The 23,090-nt window shown below is 42.1% G+C and overlaps 1 protein-coding gene across 1 annotated transcript in view; it reads left to right on the top strand.

The window, feature by feature from the left end:
• Positions 1-1,256: 1,256 nt before the first annotated feature.
• Positions 1,257-23,090, top strand: part of PLCL2 (phospholipase C like 2) — a 124,440-nt gene continuing 102,606 nt past the window's right edge. Inside the window, exon 1 of the mRNA XM_048510782.1 lies at positions 1,257-1,339. The gene's annotated coding sequence lies outside the window, so the exon portion shown is untranslated. The remainder of the gene's footprint in view (positions 1,340-23,090) is intronic.

Here is a 23,090-nt window from a genome sequence, read left to right as displayed (position 1 = left end):
GGCATTATAACCTGTCGAAAAAATTCCCCTTCTCAAATCATGACATCTCCAGACTCTATCTCCCAAATTTACAGCAATTTCCCAAGCCTTCATAAAAACAGCAAATTTCTTTGGACCTTTTAAGATTCCCTAAGACTTTAGATAATTTATGGTATCTGCTTAGTTTTCTTGTTTTGATACCAGATTTCTCCTACAGAGAAAGCTGCTCAGATTGATAGAGACTTTACTGGGTTTTTCTTCATCTGCCTCCTCACCCTAAATTTTTTTCTGGTAGCACTGAAGGGTTAGACTTGTCAGCTCCACATTGGGAAATTCCTGGAGATTTGAGGATGAAATCTGGGGAGGGATCGGGCTTGAGAGGGGAGAAACCTCAGCAGAATATAGTGCAGGGATGTGATGACATAGATTTCACCCTCCAAAGCAGCTGTTTTATCCAGGGGAAATAACCACTGTAATTCCAGGAGATTGGCAGATCTCACCTGGAGGTTGGCAACCCACTGATAGGGGCCACTGGGTACAGTTTGCATCCAGCCATCAATGGTTATCCAGGGCAGTGGCACTCTGGGAAGTTTCCTGGCAAATTAAAGTCCCAGCCCAGCTTGATCGGAGGAACTGATGTCCCCTTCTGAGTGGGCTTTATAGTGGGGAGTGACCAGCAAGGATGAAAGAAGAGAAAATATCATTTCTTTGTTCTGATCTTCCCTCCCCACATCCATGAAATCTTTTCTGTACTCTCTGAGGTAGGTAAAGAGTATAAAATGAAAATAAAATGAGAATACTTTCCCAGGTCAATAATCTACATATTACATTACAGACAATGATAGAGTTGCCAACAACTGGAGAAAACGCTCCTATTTCTTTAGCAGACGTTTAATGTGTGGAAATGGGCAACAGAAACTTTTCATGGTGTGGACATAAATAATATCACATGATAAAGAATATCCCATTGTCTCTCTGTTAGAGAGACAGGACATCTTTTTTCACCAGGCAGTTGGTAACCCTAAATTATTAACATTCTACAACTGGTCCTATTTTTAAAACCAGGCTAGCATTTAAAAAAAAACCCACAACTATGCACATTTTGTAGTCTTCTATATAAAATATGTTTCATTGTGTTGTGAACTGCTCTGTGACTTTTGCTACATTTAAGAAATTGGATAAAAAATTATTATGCAATGTTAGTTATTGCTGAACAGGCACACATTGCCATATCATTCGGTTGCTTGGCAACTGGGGTGTAGGGTGGGGGAAGAGGGCTTGGCAATGGAGAGAAAGAGAAAGAGAAAGCTTGGCAGAAAACACTGAAACACAGGGCTGGCAGTTTGACATTTCATCAAAGGTATGTTTGAGTTGACTTGTCACAGGACAGTTTGGTTTAGGTTAGTGATGATGCTTGAAGAATCCTGTTTTGCAAAATGGCTAGGATGTTGTAAGTGAAGCTTGCTCTGACAAACCATTTCATTGCTATCTTATTTTTGAAAGGGGGGGGGGGTTTAAAAGGAGAATCAAGCCTTCTTTCCCTTCATTTAAAATCTTGAAAACAAATTCTGTTTATCCTGTGACAAAGGCTGTATAGCATACAGGGATGCACAGAGTCTGCAAATGTTGGAAATGTTTTGAAGACAAGTAAGGACATTATTTTCATAGTTGCTGTTTCGGGTTGCAGAAGTACTTTGTTCTTTGATAAGAGCATTCAGAAACATGAGAACTGCTGGGAGGGCAACAGAATGCTCTTGCTAAAAAGTAGAAACCGCAGCCCCACTGGTCTCAGCACCATGAACATTAATTTTCGTGAATATTTTCTGTTTTAATTAATGTGCAGATAACAAATGAACATTAGTCAGAGGAATAATTTTATATAAGAGAAGCACTATCTCAATCAAACTTCAGCGTTTACTCCCCTGTGCTTCAGATCAACCTGAGAGAAGCAAAATATCAACCCCTCTCCTGCAAGATAATTCTGCCTGCTGCTATGAGAAGCAGGAAGCTGGTGGTGACGGTGCTAGAGAGCTGTTGTCACTTAACAGGCAACAGCTTGAGGAAGTGTCTTCTAGGGTTCCCAGCCCCCCAGCAGCAGGTGGTAGATTTTGCACACTGGGAGGAGAAAAACAAAAATAAAAAGGCTGTTGTTGGGCTGACAGAATGATGTCACTTATGCGGAAACTACAGAATAGGTATTACTGCTGTTTAGGAATTTATCATAGAGTTTCTGGCAATTCCTACAGAGGTATGACATCGCTTGCAGATTTTTCTCTGAAGTTATGTCATACAACTACCAATGTATCCCCATGATTGCATCCCCCAGTCACCCACTGGTTGACAGGCTAAAACAGTGCAATTCCTGGCAACCCTGCTTTGCACTTCAAAGGGTGTTGAGATGAGAGTCTAAGTTACAGAGTACCTTGACTCTGATATTATTAATGAATAAAACACGGCAGCACTCCTAAAATTTCATTCTGTGAGCTGGCACGTTTCACTGTATTAAAATGTCCAACAAGCCTTTTATTGCACTTGTCAGTATCAGGACATAGGAGGCAAACTGTATCAGTCTAATTATCAACCTCTAGATAAACTTAGTGGTGTTTTTTTTCCTTCAGATCCAGCCTAAATAATATACATAGTACATTGCTTTTTAATTTTTGTATTACCATAAGGAGAGGCATGAACAGTGACCTCGTACATAGTAAACCATGGATTATGAAAACAATTCTAAATAGGTCTATAGAGTATTCTACATAGGCCTGTTTAATGGGGTTGACTGCCAGGACAATGTTTTTAGGGTTTTAAGTTGGATATATATCGCCTAGAGAATTAATAACAGCAAAATATCTCATGATGTCTCATGATGTGTAGGGTTTGGTCCTTTATTGAGGTTATAATTTAATGCCCACTTTCTTGGCCAAAATCACAATATTTACATTGTTAGTAGGACTGTGGATCTCCAGGTGAGGCTTGTACTTCTTTCAAATTAAAACTGATGTTCATATTATAGAGATCAGTGCTCTTGGAGGAAAAGGCAGCTTCAGAGGGTACATTCTATGGTAGATCATAGAGAATATGTTCCTGCTGAGCTCCCTCTCTCCCAGAACTGCACCTTTTGTAATCTCTACCCCCACACCTCCAGGAATTTCTCAAACCAGAGTTAACAACCCTATTAATGATTTTGAGGAGTCATATTCCACCAGTCTTCAGCAGCATTTTAACCTGTTTATAGAGCTGTTTTTGAGGCCCTTATCTAACTTGGTATTTGTTCCACTAAAGTGGAAATTTCCTATACATTGAATTTGTGAAGTCTGACATGTTCTCTCTGTTGTGTGCAAAGACCTCCTCACAGTGTGTGCAAAAACCTTCCTGCTGGGGTGCTTTAAAGTACAGCCATGCAACAGGGAAGTTTGTTCAGCTGCTCAGACACTCTGGCACCTGAACAAACTATTCTGGTGAAAACATACCATCAGTCAAGGAGACATCCCATGTGAATATAAAACAAATGTTCACAACACCACAGGATTAGAATAACATGCCATATTATTACAGAATCTGTGAGGTGGATTCTTAAGGGAGAAAGTAAAACATATGAATTGTGTATGTGTGTGCATAAACAAACACAACAGAGAATTGTGTGAGGCGAATGTAGATTGGACCAGACATTCCAGAGAACAGAAGAATACGTTCCTGCTGATATCCAGACAATGTTATTACTTGGAGTAAGCTTCGTTACTGTTTGTATTTAACTTGCTGATTGTCCCACTAAACTGGGGATACAGGTGGGAAATAAATGAAAGCAGGATATACATGAAGTAAATAAATAGATTCTACTAGTCATCAACACTTTTTCATGTGGCTTGCAGGTGTCCTGTATGTTAATATGGGGTACTTGACACTCCCAAACCCCTCTAACTGTAAGTGTAACCTCTTTCTGTGGGTTCTGTGGGGCAGAACCTGGAATGAGTTGCAAAGAACCAAATTTAAACAACAAAATGGTTTACTTTTCTTTACAATTTACACTTTTAAAACATCAACATTTAACGTTACAATTCAAGGTCCTGTTCAGGTTGCATTTCAAGTCCTTCTATTTACAGTCTACTGATATTGCTAAGTCCAAATTCTTCTTTGCAAGTTGGCTGGCTCCTGAAGACTCCAAGGGCTTGATGAACAGGTTGCAACATGATGAAGGTCTCCAGGAGAACTCTCACCCATTACAACCACAAAAGAAACCCTGAAACAATAAACTCCAACATTTACAACACAGCAAAACAACAACTACCTTCCCAGTAGTTCCCAACAATATTGAAATTACCTTAGCAAGGTGTTAAGGGCTTATAGAAATCAAGGTCCGAGTCTGGTAGCCTTGTTCTTCTGCAAAAGAGCTCTTTCAGCCTCTCTGCTGCTCCGAGTCTCCACCCCTTACTGGGTCAACCCATTCTGGGCCAACCCATTCTGGGCATGGGGGTTACATTAGCACTTGTGTTCACAATAGGACTGCCAACTCCAGGTTGGGAAATTCCTGGAAACTTGGAGATGGAGCCTGTGGAGAGCAGGATGTGTGGAGAGACGGTGCCTCATCATGGTATAATGTGATAAGGTCCACCATCTAATGCAGTCATTTTCTCCTGGGGAACCAATCTCTGTATTCTGGAGATCAGGTGTAATTCCATGTGATCACCAGGCCCTACTGTGCCTTGGCAACCCTAGTTCACAGAACCATCCTACGCTAAAGGTTATCATGAAAATTATATTGCTCTACGAATAAGTAGTCATGTGAAGTCCTCCCTTTTCAAATACAATCAATGGCGGATTCCACATGGGCCAAAAACAGCAGTGTGAAAACAGTGTAAAACCTTTTACACCATTTTAAACCCTTTTACACCATTTTGACACCACTGTTTTTGGGCCATGCGGAATCTGCCAATGGTTATTATCAATTTGAGCTGAAGGGTGTTACACATTCATGAGATAAGAAAGTTTGTTTTTCAGCATCTACTTTATGCAAACAAATTTTCTGATAGTCTTAGTTCCATGTTCAGTTTGGCTGTGTGAGCTTGTATCTCAAGTTTTTTTTTATCCCTTGCTTGAATGTTTTCATTTGCAGTCCTCAACTGGATTACTTTCAGGAGTGACTCCAGGTTTTGGAAGCATCTGGAAAAAAGTCTTGTGAGGGCTGGCCTCTCTTGTGAAGAAAGTATGGCTCTGTCTCACCATCCTTAAAGCAATACTACTGGACATACAATACATTCAATTTTAGGGCTCGGTAATGGGGTTGCCAAGCTACCGCTACCAACCCAGGAAGCAATTGTGGGATGGGTCTTGGTGTACTGATATTGCTCTAGCATAGTGATGTCACTTCTGGTAAAAACAAAAAGTGACCTCTTTAGACACTTTATCATGTACAAAAATTCTATGTAAAATGTGAGAATATCCACTATGTTAGTTCCAGTTTTTATAAGAAGTGCACAGTGACATGACACACTTTGGGATATATAATTGCACTAAAATTCAGCTTCCATAGGCCTAATCTAGATTTGGACTGCTGCCCTGCAGAGGGGCACTTAAGTCTGACTCCCCTACCAGTGGGAGGGAAGGGAAGGAAGGGCATTTTCAATCTGGAAATAGTGCATGGTTGGAACAAGAAAAGCTAATTCTCCCTTCTCCAGTACATAGGGATACAGCCTTATAGACTGAAGGACTGTCTAAATAAATAGTCCATCCTATGCAGAGTCAGACATGCGTAACCCACTGATTTCAATAACTCTACATAGAATTGGGCTGTTAGGCTGCAGTCTTGTGCATGAACACAAAAATGAAGAACACACACACACAAAAGAAGGTGCTGAATCAGACACGTGTTTCAACATCCTATCTTACACAGCCAACCAGTTGCTCTGGAGGACAAAAAACAGGGCAAAAAGGCCGTGGCCTTCACCAGTGCTGCTTTCAAGCACTTTGCCTTCTAATTATCTACCCACAGTGGGTAATTACCTGCCCTGAGCCACGGTCTGTCTAATCCCACTGCAGCATCTCTATATTCATAGTTGTTATTATGGCCAATGGCGGTGAATTGTACAATTTAATCACTCAGTAAGAAATATCCTCCTTTTGTCTGTCCCGAATTTATTGCCCATCAAAGTCACTGAGTGCCCTTGGGTTCTAGTATTATGAGAAAAAGTTCTGTATATCCATATTCTCCACCTTAAGAGTAACTGAGTATAAATCTCTATCATGTTCCACCCATCCAATCATCTTTTTTTCTAAACTTAAAAGTCCCAGACTCTTTGGCCTTTCCTCATAGAAAAGATGCTCTGTCCTCTTAATCATTCTAGTTGACCTTTTCTGTTCTTTTTCCAGTTCCACAGTATCTTTCTTGAGTTTTGGCAACCAGAACTGTACACAGTTCTACAGATAAGGTTGCACCACAGTTCTATACAGGGGCATTACAATATTAACCATTATATTTTAGTCCCTTTCCTAACAGTATTAATCAGTGTATTTTCCTCTTTCACTGCTGCCACACATTCCACTGCTGCCACACATTGAGTTAATATTTTCATAGAGGTATCCATTGCAACCTCAAGATCTCTTTCCCCCTCAGTCTGAGCTAATGAAGGCCACATCAGTATATATTTAAAGTTAGGATCTCTCTCCCCCCCCCCCCCCCCCAGTGTGTATCACAATTTATCTGCCTACATCTTTCTTGGGACTAAATCTCATTGAAGTCACTGGGTCATGCTTCCAAAAAAACATGCATCAAATTAGATTATAATCCTTTTTTTGTTTGATAATCACTTCACTGAATCTATTTGTGTTCACTTCTGAGTAAATATGGACAGGATTCAGCTGTTGCGCGGACCTTATGCCATGACCGTAATGTAATTCCTGCTTTGCTATTTGAGGCAAATTAATAATATACTCTAAAGAAGTCTCAGTCGTATTGCTTACCATAGTGCTTCTTTAAGTACTGAGTGGGACAATATGCCAATAAAAGGCTTTTGAATTTTAATTTACTGAGTGATATTTAAGTCAAAAATATGAGTACATTCTATATGCATTCCATGGGACAGCATTAGTGAGACCATACCTCTTGATTTGGTGGGAAACCTCCTGGCCTCCAGCTTCTTTGCCTGTTACTAGTCTCCTGGGCAGCAGGAGGAAAAGTTGGGGAAATGCTGGGTGAGGTGACAAGGTAGTGACATCATAATGACATCACAACACTAAAAAAAGTAATTTGACTCTCACCCCCCAAATCAGTTATCAGCCACAGGCAACTACAGCCAGAGGCTGGCAACCATAGAAAGGATTTCAATGTTTTGTTAACATCTAGGCTCAAAACAAAATGAATGGGCTCAAGGCAAGTGAATCAAGTTACAAAAACATTTTTGTTCAGACTTTAAGTTTCTGTTATTTAGAAAAGCAACTTTAAACAATGTTATAGATGCATGTGCTTCCCTAGCTTTTGTTAAGCATTATCAAGAGGTACAGTTTGCAATTTGAATTTTAAAAATTAAATTACCTGTAAAAAGGAAAATGGGCATTTCTTAGTGTGTACAGAAGTAATTAAAAACAGCTGGAGGTTCAAGTTTTCATTACACTGTAAAGGGCAGGCATGATCTAATGATCTTGTAGTGAAGTATATTCTTTATTAAATGTATATCCTGTATGATCATTATTTCTAATTTCAAATTAACACAAAAATCATACAATGAAATAACTTTTAAATTACATACCTAAACTGCCTCTTTCATACCATATCTTTCATATCATATCTAAAACAAGGTGCTTTAGATGTCAAATCTCTCTTAGTGCAGCTGGTTTCCCCTATATTTCACGCACTGGTATTAGGAAGGTCCCAAGTTCAGCCCCTACATATAAAAAGATCACAAGGAGAAGATTGTATTACTCCTGTGCAATGTAAACCATGGATGAAGATTGACACAGTGTTCAGTAGGGGTCCAGTTGCTCCAGACTGTCCCCGTCCCCACTCTTCTCTGTCATCTGCTTTGTGAAACAAGTTTATTCATAATGCAAAATCTTAACGTGAAATCTTCCCACAATGTGGATTAGCATCTCCTCCATCTCCCCTTTGTGGACTCCAGATGATCTTCAGATGGTATACCTTAGTTTCCCTGGAGAAAATGGCTGCTTAGAAATGGAATTCACTCTCAACACAAGAACTACCTGGAGAGCCAAGTAAAAATTAGAGTTGAAACTGTAGTGCAGTAGCTTCACCCAGCAATGATGTTGCATAATGCATTTGCATCCTGATGGGTGCTGAACGTTTGCTGTCAAAAGTGATCAAGATCAATACTTTTTGGCATAAGTTGTGTTGAACAAAGTTGCACTTTGGGTGGAGCTACTAAGGTTGCTGTCTCTGGGATGGGAAGCCTGGGGAATTCAGGTGTCGCGGAAGAGAGAGAGGGACTGCAGTGGGGTATAATGCCACACAGTCCACCTTCCAAAGCAGCCATTTTCTCCAGGGAAACTAAGGTATACCATCTGGAGATCATCAATAATGCTCAGAGATCTCCATTCCCCACCCCCACCCCAGAGGCTGGGAATAGTAGCTACAACCAATATTGCCATAATGTAAATTAGCATTTCCTCCATCTCCCCTTTGTGGACTCCTTACCACCTCCTCCGCCTGCCAGCCCCTTTCCTCAGGTCCCTGGCTGACTTTTGAAGGCACAGTCAAATGGAGTGGACCTTGCCCTCCCACTAACTTTCTGGTGCCCCTTCCAGCCCAGCTATGTCTTTTCCAGCTGATCTGTCAAGAGTGTTCCAATGCTTTCTACTGCTTCATGGATTTTAAAAAAATATGTATTGCAAGCTGACTTAAACCATGGTGATAGACAAGGTATACATGTTTAAATAAATGTAAATAACATGTATAAATTGCAACTCATTGCACAATAAATTCTTTAAAATTGTATAACAGGCAGTATCTTCTTTGATTGTACCCTAAAATTCTTGCTTTTCCCTTAGTTTGGATCACAGGATAAGCACATAACCCATCTCTTTATTTGTTGTGGTAAAGAATAAAACATATGCTGTGCAAATTACAGCCACTCTGTGTGGCATTCCATATGTGGTACGCCTAGAACACTGGATAGGCAGTTGCTAGGCAACAGGAAACACTTCTCCAGCTCTAAGGAGGAAGCTCATAACCTCACTGCTTTTCACATCATTGTGGAAGTGGGGAAAGTATGAACTCCAAGGCAGTGGTGGGATTCAAATAATTTAACAACTGGTTCCGGTGGTAGGATTCGAATAATTTAACAACTGGTTGTTTACAAGCACCATTATAACAACGGTTCTGCTGAAGTGGTGCGAACCTGCTGAATCCCACCACTGCTCCAAGGTAACTTTTTTGATGGAAAAAGGCACATGGGAGAAATCATAAGACCCTGGTGTTAGAGCTGAAATGCATAATGTAGCCACTGTTGGAATGTACTTCTGCACAAACAGACCACCATGTTATGGAGGAAAGTTCTAGAGTAACCTTGCTTTTACATGTTAAGTTCTGTATGTGCTGGGTAACACTCAAATATTAGGTTCTTCTTCCTAATCCATTCAACATTTTAGAAGATTCTACTAATAGTTCAACTAGGGTTGCCAACTGTGGCTTGGGAAATTTCTGTTTATTTGGGGGTGGGGCTTGAAGAGGGGAAGGATTTTATCAGGGCAGAGCATTATACATTCCACCCTCTAAAATAGCTATTTTTTCCCAGGAGACTGATCTTCCTAGATAATGACAGTTCTGGGAGATCTCAAGATCCCATCTGGGTTTTGTCAACCCTAGGTGTGGCTCACCTCAAAGCATCTGAAGTAGAACTCCTTGTAGGCTTACTAGTGTTTTTTCAGAATATTTATACAAACTTGTGCCAGATCCTTGTCAGTTTGTTAATGTACCTGTGTAATTACCGTGTTTCCCTGAAAATAAGACAGTGTCTTATATTAATTTTGCTCCCAAAGATTTGCTATGTCTTATTTTCAGGGGATGTCTTATTTTTCTGTGTTCTGTTCGTCGGGCAAGCTTCCAAACAAAAACTTTGCTACGTCTTACTTTCGGGGATGCCTTATATTTCGCACTTCAGCAAAACCTCTACTACGTCTTATTTTCAGGGGATGTCTTATATTCGGGGAAACAGGGTACCTGGTCCAAATTTCTTCAGACTGTGCATGTGCAGATAAAGATTTTTATGGGTTTAAAGGGTTTCTTAGAGATGCTTTACTGGAAGAGAAATGATAGAGATTAACATCTGCCTGTATTCCAAACACAAACCATGTACAGATCTATGCCAGTGAACTAAAACAATTGTTCTTGGTCCTCCTGTACTGTGGGACCGCATGTGTGCCATTTCCTAATAAAAGGAAAACTTGCTAATCTTGGTTTGGGAACAACATTCTGTGAGTTACTGAAGTTTATAAAGTAACTGTTCCAGAAAACTGGAACAGTTTAGATCTGCTGGCTGTGGTTACCAGCACCAGGTTAGAGATTTGGGGGTAGAGACTGGAGGATGCAGAGATTTAGGGAGGAAAGAAGCCTCAGCAGAGTATAATGTTATAGCTAGGATTGACACCCTCCAAGTAGTGGCTGAGATTTCCTGGGATTACAACTGTACTCCAGGCAACAGAGATCAGTTTCCCTAAAGAAAATGGCTCCTTTCACAATTCAGTGGCATTATACCTCACTGAAGTCTCTCCCCTCACCAATCCCTGCCTTTCTCAGGCTTCAATCCCAAATTCTCCCAGTATTTACCAACCCAGAATTGGCAACTCACTTGCCTCCCCCAGCTCATGGCGGTCGGTCATGCATAAGATTACTCTGCTCATCAACTTATCTGGTGACGAAATCTAAAATGTGTATAATAACAGAGAGCTCCAGAGCTCAATAACTCAGCCACACTTTGGGGAAAGTGGGGGGGATTTACTTCAGCATCAGTGGTCAGCCACACTTTGGGGCTAGTGGGGCAAGAAGCGGAATCAAAACAAACAAGACACACCTTTCCTTCCCTGGGCTGGCTCTCTTTCCCTTGGCCTGGCGGCAGTGGGGAGCATGCGGCTGGGCTGGAGGGGGAGAGGCAGAGCCCAGCTTGCTTACTGCTCCGCTGCCGCCTAACAATGGGGCTGCACTAAGCTGCTGTGGTGCTGGTGGGAGTAGCAGCGGGGAAAGTAGCAACAGCTGGGAAAGTAGCGGGGAAAGTAGCCAGCTTCCTGCTGCGACCTGCTCTTCCTCCTCCTCCTCCCTTGGCAATGGCAAACCAGAAGAGCAACAAGGGCAAGAAGAACAAGTGCGCCAACAGCAGCAAGAACGAGCAAGAAAATGTAGCCCTGGCAGCAGCAGTGGCGGCTGGGGCAGCAGCGGGCACCTTCAAAGAGGTGTGAAAGGTTCCCAGGTTCTTTGAAGCTCTGTAGAGTAATTGTAGTAGAAACTGTAGTAGCCATTTGGTGTAGGGTGAAACGGGTGTGTGTGTTAAAGGATATAGGTCCTGGATCTGAGCTCTCGAGCTCAGATCCTGCTTTGCATTGTTACTCTTCGTGTTACCTGGAATGAACTGCTTTAGGACTTTTCTACGGTCTCTGTTATTTCCACGTTCGAGAGTCTGACAAATTTAGCAGTAATTTACACAAGTAACAACTCATTGAAAGTGCATAAAGGGCCATTAGCTAACATTCTTTGCTGGAGGATTCTGAGCATCATTTTGCTTGTGTGAGAAATCTATATGAGGGGAATTAATGTAGCGAGAGCCCAAGCGCACGATAGCCAATGGGAAGACAGTTCTTCTGAGGATCTCATTATACCGCCGAAACCACGAGATAACTTGTTGGCAGCCAATGGGAAGAAGTGGAGTGTCGTCATCCTGGAAACGTTGCCTTTACATCACAGGCTTTATGGAGAACACGATGACAGGGCCAAGCGTCACAAACAACACGCCCAGGGATGGCACAGCATCCAATCAGGACTTCTGTTTGTATTGCATTCCACCGCAATGCAAACTATCGGGGTCTCTGAAGTCAGATGCAGGTCCAGATCAACCGGCTGAAGTTCGGACATTGTCAAGCGACAAAACAGCAACAAAAAGGTCGGGATGCCGCTGCACATTTCATTAATTCCAGAGCAAACCTTCTGTGCGAAAAAGCCCTGAATTACAAATTCAGAGCTGCTTTTTTTTCTTGATGGCACCTCAGTAAAATGATGATGGTGGTAGAAAGTCCTGTCATGTTGCAGCTGACATGGCAACCCCTTAGAGTTTTCAAGGCAAGAGACAAAGGCTGTTTCCGCACGGAGGCGGAAGCGGCTGGGTCGGCGCGAAATGCTCCACATGGACGGTCCCAGAAAGAGCCAGGACGACGGCACCATAGAGCGCCGTCGCCCGGCCGACCCGGTATGTCCCTGGGCCTCCGGCATGTCGCCGAGGCCTGAGGACACGCCCCCCCGGCCCTGCGTGCCTGCTCCAGCGTTGCAGGGCAGGGGTGTGTGTCCCCAGGCCTCGGCGACGTGCCGGAGGCCCGGGGACAAGGTAAGTGCAGGGAGGGAGTGGGGGGGAGACGCCTTGAAGCCGCTGCCGTTCGCATGGCAGCGGCTTCAAGCCGGCGTTCCCGGGAAAGTGCGCTTCCCAGCGCACTCCGGAAACGCCGGCTTGGCGCTGGTCGGGCGGTGCGAGGGCGGCGCAGCTGCATTGCTGCGCCCCCTGTGCGAATGGCGGCCTGGGCACGGCGTTTTTGCCATCCCCAGGCCGCCATATTCTGCCCGTGCGGAAGCATGGGGACATGCAGGGTCGGCCCAGCTCTTTCTGGGACCTTCCATGCGGACGGTCCCAGCGTCGTTGGGTCGGCGCAAAATGCGCCGACTCAGCTGCTTCCGCCTCCGTGCGGAAACGGCCAAAGAGAGTTGGTTTGCCACTACCTACCTCTAAATAGAGACCCTTAACTTTCTTGATGGGCTCCCATCCAAGTAATAACCGGGGCTGACCCTTCTTAGCTTCTGAGATATGACAACATCCGTCTAGCCTGGGCCATGCAGGTAAGAAAAAAAATACTACTTGGTAATTTGATCATATCACCTATAGTGTAACCGCATTTTAAAAAGCATTTGATGCATTATATTACATTTCAGAACCAGAGTAGAATATTCTTCCTTAAATAAGCAAAAACAAGAGAGCAGATTGTTTGCTCCATAGCTGGGATGGTACTTTAGAACATGCTTATATAATTGTCCAGAGATAACAGTGTCTGGAATTCATGTTCATACTCTCTCTATATAAACAAATGGGACTATTCAGACAGGGTTACTTTTCCAAGGGAATCTGTCTGGAGACTGGAGGTAATGTGGAAGACTAACATTCTGTTTCATCCAACAAGGCAACCATTATGATTGAAAGAATGTCAAGAAATCCAGTTCTTGCCTGGATGTTGTTGAGTTGCCTTTTTATTGCAGGATTAGTGGTAATGTAAATAACAGCAAGATGATATCTATGTTAAGCGGAGTTCAGTTACATATAGAAATAGAGTCCTGCTCTGTGACTAACCTAAGAGAATGAGCAAAGGGGCATTGCCGAAACACCTTGGAAATCATTTTTTTTGTTCTATTAAGCAAAAATAAGTATATCAGGATAACTCCAAGATCTTCCCATTTTTGTTGTCAGGTTGGTATTGGTAATCAATTTAATGTTAATTTACTGTTGCTTACTGTAAGACCCCGAGAGTCTTCTTTAGTAAACAAAGTATAACTTTATTCCAAACACAAGACCAACTTTCTTAGTAGCATGCCTAGCCAGGTTATCCAGAGCTGTAAGTAAAATATGGTCTGGTATTGCTTCAGATTCTGGCACCCTGGAACAACAATAAAATATGAAACGGACTTCTAAATATTACACTTAGCAAAACTGCAACATGGAAAAGCCATCATGAGACACTTAATCAAAGAGCTACTATTGCATAGATTTGCTGGTGTGAACTTACAAGTCAAGAGCTGTTTTGCTGGCAATGAAAGTACAAGGGTCATTGATACATACCATGCATTTTTGCTACTTCTGTCAGTAATATCCAGTGGTGGGATTCAGTGGGTTCACACCACTTTGGCAGAACCGGTTGTTAAAATGGTGGTTGTAAACAACCAGTTGTTAAATTATTTGAATCCCACCACCAGAACCGGTTGTTAAATTATTTGAATCCCACCACTGGTAATATCCATTTACATTTTTTACCATCTCCACACTTTGACATCCTAAGAACATTCACAGACTAGCAGAAAATACCTCTAGCTCCCTTCTTGTAATAAACTTTGCAAAATGGAAGTTGCTTCAGAGTGGTTCTTTATTGAACCTCGTAGGGCATATCAGAATCCTCAGGGCATGTGAGAGGATCTCACATCATAGCTTCTTCCTATACCAGGAAAGATGCAAAGAGGTGTTACAGTATGAGCTTTTGCCATTTCATGATCAGGGCAGAAAGAAATTGTGTTGCAGCAGCATCCACAATGTGCTAGTAACCTGAGAAAAGGCTCTAAAATTTTGACTTTTGTAACAGGTATGCACTGAACTGGTTGTAAGACAGGTTGTGCTATACTGGAAGACAACTACTGGACATTAAAAGCTGGTTGTAACAAAAGCCACGAGTCATTTCAGTTTTGGATACCTGGACCATTCTCCAGGTATCTTTTGTCTGCTTCTCAGTTTTATCTTCATCATTGTTTCCTAACATGTTTTCTAGCATATTGAAAGAATGAAAGAAGAAAGCATCATGAACATATATGGAGTATCTATGTTAGTGTTCTTCTGTGATGCTGGATGTTCTCAAAGTTCACTTGTTTTGTTAAGAGGACCCTTTCCAAAGTTTATGGCTTATGATGTGATATTTCCAGCAGAGGAGGAATGGCTATTTCCATATAATTGAATAGGGTTTCATGACTTAAAATACAGAACACATTTTCAAATAATACCTTAATTAGCCATTGATGAAGTAAACTCTTGAGAATGTTTACCAAAATGAGAAATATTATTACCTGCTGTAGTTCATCAGAGAGTATTTTCAGGACCAGTAGCAACCAGGGGTGCTATTCTGATGTAACTGTCATTTCTACTAGTGTATTATTTCTGTAGCAAAGAGAACTGAGTTTGTTTAGCTGTGCAACATGAGCATAGGGGTGAAACATGTAGTCACTCCTGCAGCTCTTACCTTTCAGAGCTACAGGAGGTTAACAAAATAATTGAGTTTTCAAACTATTATTTTTAAAGGTTTTTTTTTTCTAAAAGGGCCTTTTGGCAGCACAGTAAACTTGAGTGGGGTCATTTTTCTACATGTGCCCCCATAATCATTCAGCACAGCCACTACTGGGTTTCTGGGTCAGATGAATTTTTTGTGAAATCACCCAATTATGTTTTTGGTAACGGTATGGTACTTGACATAGTTTAGGGCCTCAGAAGGTCTTTATCTGGCCCTGGAGTGGAGAGAGTTATCAGGGTTATGTTGGGTCAACAGAATTAGTTGAATGAATTATTTTGTCTTCTGGACTTTAGGATTAAGAATTTGCGATGCTGTCGACGTATAAAGTCTTTTATCCCTTCTTTTAACCAAAAATAGAAGTGCTTGTGCTGCAGAGGACATAAGCCCTGCCAAATATATTTTTTTTACTAGCACTATGGCTTGTAGGATGACTGCTATGTTAGGTTTGGCTGATATCTAGCACTTCTTGCTCTCAAGGGGAATGGCCATCCTTGTAATAGGTGCAGCTTTTGCCAGGCTAATGACTAAGGAGAAACATCACCTTGAACCGTCATTGTGCTGCTTCTTGGCTAGACTAAGACAAGAAAGAACATATGCGAACTGTGCAGGGGACGGGGGAGGTAACTGTGCATAATGGCTACTTTACACAGTGCCAGCATATTCTAAAAATATTCAGACTATTGTAGTGAAACTGCTAACCAAGGGGGATGTTGTGCTACTTTGGCGGATTCTGTATCTAGAGAGACCTGACAGTATCTATGAACCCCCATCTTGTTCTGATACAAAGCCAAGAGGGATGGGATTTTGCCCACCCATCTGCCAGTTTCCTTCTGTCCCTCTGTAGGTTTTCTGTATTACATCGTTTCTCATAGCATGCTGTGGCACGGCATATAGGCTGCTTGAATAAACTTTACAGGCAATGTATATATCTAGCAAATCTCGGTGGTGCCATCCCCAAGACCTTCTGTTGCAGGCAACTAAAACGAGTGAGGTTATGATCTACAGCACATTAACTGCACAAATGTGCCCTGCATCTACCCCCCCTTGAACTGTGCATCATGTTTGCCACCTGAGAATTGACCAACCCACATGATGGTGCCAGACTTGCCAAAAGTACTCCTGGTTCTTCAAGATGAAGCCCGTGGCTTCAACGCACAAGGAAAGAGGATTGATTCTCATAATGCTGAGTTTCCCAATATTGCAAATTCATTTCATCTGCTATGGTGAAAACACAAGAGTACACTGCTATGGGGGCGTGAAAAGTAATTTCATATTGGTACTGACTCTCTGAGAGGGCTAGAAGGAAAAGATAAAAGGAAGCACTGCATCCTCATTCTAACCAGTAGTTCATACCAGTTGGTTACACCTTACTTTCACCCCAGGTTCTGTGCAAAGCTGCAGTCCAGTGTGCTGCTTCATCTCATCCACATATTCTCCTTTTTCCAACAGCTGAAGATCTGGTGTTGGATTAGATTGGAATTTTAATTTATATACCACCCTTCCCCGAAGGGCTCAAGGCGGTGTACCACATCATAGAATAGAACAATAAAACATAACAATACAGTAGAACTAGTCATAACATCAACAACAATAAACAGTCTGCCAATAAAACCTTAACAATATTTCAATATTAGTTTAACAAATACTCAATATTCCCATATCAAAATTAGCAAAACTCATAACATAATTAACATAATAACATTTCATAACATATCATCCGCATACATCATAACATTTCATAATATGACAATATCATAACATTAGAAACATCACAACATCGTAACATCCATAATAACATTATTTCATAACATATCAATATAATAGCATCAAAAGCATTATAACATAATCACATAATAACACAACCACATTACAACATAATGAAAGACAATAGGAACCATAACAATAGAATCAAGCAAAAATCCTCATAACCTGATAACAGCATAAAGGACTCAGATGGCAACTTCCCATCAAAAATTCTATAATACAAAAACAGTCTACCCTGTTTCCCTGAATATAAGACATCCCCTGAAAATAAGACGTAGTAGAGGTTTTGCTGAAGTGCGAAATATAAGGCATCCCCGAAAGTAAGACGTAGCAAAGTTTTTGTTTGGAAGCTTGCCCGACGAACAGAACACAGAAAAATAAGACATCCCCTGAAAATAAGACATAGCGCATCTTTGGGAGCAAAAATTAATATAAGACACTGTCTTATTTTCGGGGAAACATGGTAAGACTAAAACAATCCTACCTAAGCTACCAACAAGGTATGCTTAGGTATACTTTGGCTATTACACAAACCCTTCTATTGTATTGGTCTCCTCCTGTTCACTATTTGCACCACCCCTTAAGTGCAGCAGAGCCACACATTGGGAAATTCCTGTAGAGCCACACAAGTGGGAAATTCTTGGAGATTTGAGGATGAAGACTGGGGAGGGTGAGGTTAGGGGAGGGACCTCATGGGACCAGCATAGCATAGTGGTTAAGAACGGTAAAATCTAATCTGGAGAACCAGGTTTGCGTTCCGTCTTCTTCACATAAAGCCTGCTGGGTGACCTTGGGGAAGTCACAGTTCTCTCAGAACTCTCTCAGTCCCACCTACCTCACAAGGTGCCTGTTGTGTGTAGAGGAAGGGAAGGAGTTTGTAAGCCACTTGAGACCCCTTACAGTTGAGAAAAAGTGGAGTATAAATCAAAACTACTACTACTACTACTACTACTACTACTACTACTACTACTACGATTATTATTCTGGTAGAATGCCATTCAGTCCATCCTACAAAGTCTACCTGTTTTCTCCAGGGGAACTAATTTTGTAGTTTGGAGATCAGCTGTAATTCTAGGAGGTTCCAGACTCTGCCCTGGAGGTTGGCAGCCCTACCTAACACTCACATACACACAATACAGTCCTAGTCCATATTGGGACTCCCTGAGGGAACTGAGTTCCAAGCAAGGAACATCTGATTGAAAATTCTCATGGCAGATGAGGGGAGATGCAAAGACAATATCATGTATAATTCATAACCTTGGGATGCAAGATCTCTCTTTCCCTTATTTCCTCCCCTGGAATTTCTCACCACTTGACAATTAGCAATCATAAATAATCCATATCATTTCTTTTCCAGCTTGCTTGATGATGGTTGGATGGGGCTATACAGAGAGACTATAGCTCAGTGGAAGAACAGATTCCTTTAATGCAGAACTTCTCCCAATGGAATTTTTCATTTAAAAGCATGGTAGAGATGATCCCCTTGAAACCTTGGAGGTCTGCTTCCAGTCAAATCAGATTACAATTAGAAGAACATTCTAGATTTGGTTTGAAAACTTTGATTCAAAGCTATTTATGCTCAACAGTGCATGAAACCGGTACATAAGATTGAGGGGAAGGAGTCAGATGAAAAGGGAGGGGAATATGACCTTAAGAGGTGTTACCAATCTCTTAATAATTGTTATTGGATCAGGAAACATCACATGAGTCATCATGTATCCTTGACAGCAGACTACACAAAGGAGAAAGATCAACAACAATATATTAATGGAAACAATTTAGATACAATTTCTAGTAGCTTGTACTGGGGAATAATAATTTGACAATATATGGAACATTGGCATTGCACATCCCAGTTTTGTGATAAAAGATATCACACAAAACAGACAAGGAGGCCAAGGAAGGATAACACTGAATAACTGAGTGGTGGCCAGATTGTGACTGTTCTTTAGCTGGTGTGTCCTCTTGCATAGCTCAATGTCCTTGTGTTCAGAAGCGCTGTGTATTTGTATTCTTATCAACATTCCTCACCCTATTCTTACCAGCTCAACAGATATACAACAAGAGGGAACAAGAAAGGGATGCTGTTAGCAATACAGTAGAACACACTGTTTTCAGAAAAAAAGTTTAAAATAAAACTACAAATATAATTGGGGATACTAGAGAAAGTAGTTGAGAAAAATCCTATAGCAGTACATGTTCTCCCCCCCCCCCCCAGTGGTCAAAATGCTGAATTCTAATCATAATTCTGAATTCTAATCATAAGGCCAGTGTATTTGTTCTTTATATTATTTCCAATGGCTACATGGATTTCTCACTTTGCATGATGAGGACCAACACATACAGCTATTCTGCTTGACTTCCACCTCACAGACTCTCTCCTGTGCTCATAGCCAATGAGACATCCAGATTTTTTGTCATGAGCATAAAGTCCCAATTTGCCCTTCACCAGTCAGGTTATCAGCATGCAAAATTATGGTTACATCATGGCAATTTCACTGGGACTGTGATGTAAATAACTCAGTCAGGAAATGAAAAGCACCTACCCAGAATGCACTTTGAGTTGCTCTATAATTAAAGAAGTCATAGTGCCATCCCAAGTGTAACTCACAAAAGAAATATGAATGAGTAGATTTAAAAAATGTTGATACCTTAGCTCACAGGGCAGCTAACACAGCAGATAACTATCATCAAACTGCAAAGTAACTCCTTCAGAATTAATGCAATAATAAATTCTTATGATGTATCAGTTTTTAAAAATTGGAGCTGAACATCCTTTTTAAATGGCTAACTGCTTGGTAAGCGGATTGTTTTTTCTTCAAATAAAATCAAGAGGCTAAAATCTGAGGTGATTTAAATATTTACCGTAATTTGTAGCCGAGGGTAATAACCACAATTAATTGGACAAAATAATGCTATGCATGTGGAATATTATTTGAATTAGAACAGTATTGCTGTTGCAGCTTCAAAGCAATGCAGTGAAAGCAATGAAGGTCAAGGACTACTTCTTGTGTTTTCAGCCTCTTAAAGTTCAAGCCACTCACTTATGCAGCTGTGTGGATATAAAGCCGCTTATTTCTTTGTAAAAACTCAGGCCGTTTCCGCACGGCCTCCCTGTCGCCTCCACGCCGGCGAGAATTCCGCCGGCGTGGAGGCGAAGGCCGTTCGCATGCACGCATGCGGACGGCCTCAGCAGAGGCCGGCAAATGGCAGGCGGCTCCGCACGGAGCCGCCTCTTCCCCCTGCCCCGTCCCACTCATTGTTAAGCCTGCTGGCCCGTCGAAGCCCATGCGCTGTCCTCCGACCTCCAGGGGTCGGAGGACAGCGCGCGTGGCTTCGACGGCCAGCAGGCTTAACGACGGGACAAGGTGAGTGGGACGGGCAGGAGACAGGTAGTGTTCCAGTGGTTCGCACCGCGCCGCCGGGAAGACACTTTCCCCCCAACAACAACCCTTTAAAGGGTTGTTGTTTAGGGCGGCCTGACGCCGCCCTGGGGGAGGGGGAGGGCAGTCAGGTCGGCGCTGCTGCGTTGCAGCAGTGCCGCCTGTGCGAACGGCGGCCTGGGGGCGGCGTTTTTACCGCCCCCAGGCCGTCGTTTTTGGCCCATGCGGAAAGGGCCTCAGAGAAGTGCTGTTTCTTTCTGCAGAGCGCAAAATACAACTTACAGCAGGCTACAATAGCAGACATTGCTGCAGCCGAGAAAGTGGCTTCTGTTAGCTGTGTTAATTGTCTTGTGGGTTGAGTTATGAGTAATGCTTTGCTTCACTTTTCCATGCTAATGATTAGACGCTCACTTAGCCTGCATGTGTACGTGTGTGCGTGCACACACATACACAAATACACAGGCAACTGCATTACCACAATGAGCTTTCAGTTTCCTATGAACCTGCTAAGTATGATCTGCATATTGCCTTTTAATTATTATTACTGTGACAACAGCATATAAGATCTAATCATGGATGGTCCCTAATGGTATTACATGGCATCAACATCTCCTTGATCTAGCAAACCTGCTGCCCCCCCCCCGCCCCCCTCTACACACACACTTGCTCTATGCCAATGTGTGGCTCTGCTCTACATCTTTCATGCCACTGTGCTCCATAAATTTACCTGTTATGAAGGATTAATGTTTATTTTAACACCAGGAGTCTGTATGTGAGGTTATCCATGCTACTTGTCCTTTCAAATTATTTTGTACCTATGAATTACAACCTGACTATTAATTACTCAAAAACAAAAATCATGTGCTTTAACAACAGGGCAAAAAACTTTAGTTGATACAATGATAAACATTGCATTGAGCAAGTAAAATGCTTCAAGTATTTGGAAGTTATATTCTAATATAAGGGAAAATGTTCTGCTCACATTAGATCTGTGGCTGATTCTGCCCAAAGGAGCACCATGAATATTTTAAGATTTTTTCATTCTAAGGGAGGGGATTTTATCCCAGCCACCATTAAGCTAGCTAAATCATCAACACCACTCATGTACAGTGCACAATTAGGCCCCCGTGGTAATTTTGCACTGTTAGAAAGAATTTATTCAGGTTTCCTTAGAGCCCCCTTTAATGCCCTTAAATGCACTGCCAATGTAATTCTCAGACAATAAGCTGAGCTTCTAAAAGTAAAAACCAGGGTCTGCTTGGGCATTGTTAAATATTGACTGAAATTACATTACATCCGTAGACCTTATTCTTTTCTTTTTATCAGCTGATCCACAGCCCAACTGGAGTATGGGGGCAATCAATAAATTTATTTCTATTGGTTTACCCCCAGACCGACTTCTGAAAAAGGGTCTTAATGTGATAAATGAGAAATGCATTTTCTACTAGGAATAAAGAGATGAGTCGTAAGGGAGGATGTTTGTGGCATGACAAGATAAGACCGCTGGGTAACTAGGTTGAAGGGCAAGGCTTGTATCAGATTGTACATATTGAGCATGCTTAATAGACTAATACATATTAACTTCTCCTGTTCTGACGACAAACTGTATTATAATGAACATACAGCAAGAATATGGGAAGGGGCCACATATTAAGGAGGAACATGTAAATAGATGGACCAGAAAGTTGTGACTCTGAGTACCCTTAGCCAATGGGAGAACAGAGAGGGCATGGTGAATTTGGCAGAAGGGAATAAATATGCTGTCGATATACTGTTTTGGCAGGGTCTGCCCATGTGGGGAAGGCTCCCCTTTCTTTGAAGTTGAAACATTCTCTTATATCTTACTTTACTTCAAATGGTACAGAGAGGTTAGGAGCCGTTTTATTCTACCTCTGTTTCACAGAGCCTTTGGCCACTCTGAACATCCTGATGATTTTTTTGGTAAACTTTCTGCTTGCTAATAAGGATGACACAGTTCTCGTTCACAGGAGCGAAAGGAGGGGGTGCGCAATGCACCAGGCATGCGCCAGTGCAGGGGCGTTCCAGGGGCATTCCAGGGTGGGACAGTGGCAGGCAGGGGTATGGTGAGGACACAGGGCGCACGCATGCCCCAGGTGCAGTTCCCCTAGCTCAAGCCCTGCTTTCTGCTACCGGTACAGAGTAAGAAATAATTGAGTTGGAGTCCTGCTTTCTTACTACAGCTCTTAGGTTATGACCTTATAATAAACAAATTATCATTTGTTCATGCCAAGAAAACCACCAGGTTTACTTTTATTGTTAGTTTGGTATGAAATGTATTTGAATGCTGACAATTAAAAAGAACCCTGTTTAAATAGGGCTGGTATTGGGATTCTGAGGTGGGACCTGGATTGTGGCTAGGGGTTGATAGGCTCCAGGTCGGGGCTAAAGATCTCTTGCTATTACAACTGATCTGCAGGTGACAGAGATCAGTTCATCTGGAGAAAATGGCTGTTTTGGAAAATGGAATCTATGGCATTATATCCCATTGAAGCCCTTCCCCATTCCACCCCCCCCCCCCTCAGCCTCCACCCCCTGCCCATATCTCCAGGTATTTCCCAATCTGGAGCTGGCCACCCTGGTTGGGACCCTTAATTTGGCAGAAGGCTCACTGTTAACCAGAGACATTTGGTACCCCATATTCTCCTGAGAGGTAGTACCAGCAAAAAAAAAAAAAGTAACATTCACCCCTGTTCTGGCTGGGGAAAA

The sequence above is a fragment of the Sphaerodactylus townsendi genome, linkage group LG11 (genome assembly GCF_021028975.2).
Source record: "Sphaerodactylus townsendi isolate TG3544 linkage group LG11, MPM_Stown_v2.3, whole genome shotgun sequence".
NCBI classification, from domain to species: Eukaryota; Metazoa; Chordata; class Lepidosauria; order Squamata; family Sphaerodactylidae; genus Sphaerodactylus; species Sphaerodactylus townsendi.
Note: the sequence above shows the minus strand (reverse complement) of the source record. Positions and strands in the feature narration are given on the sequence as shown.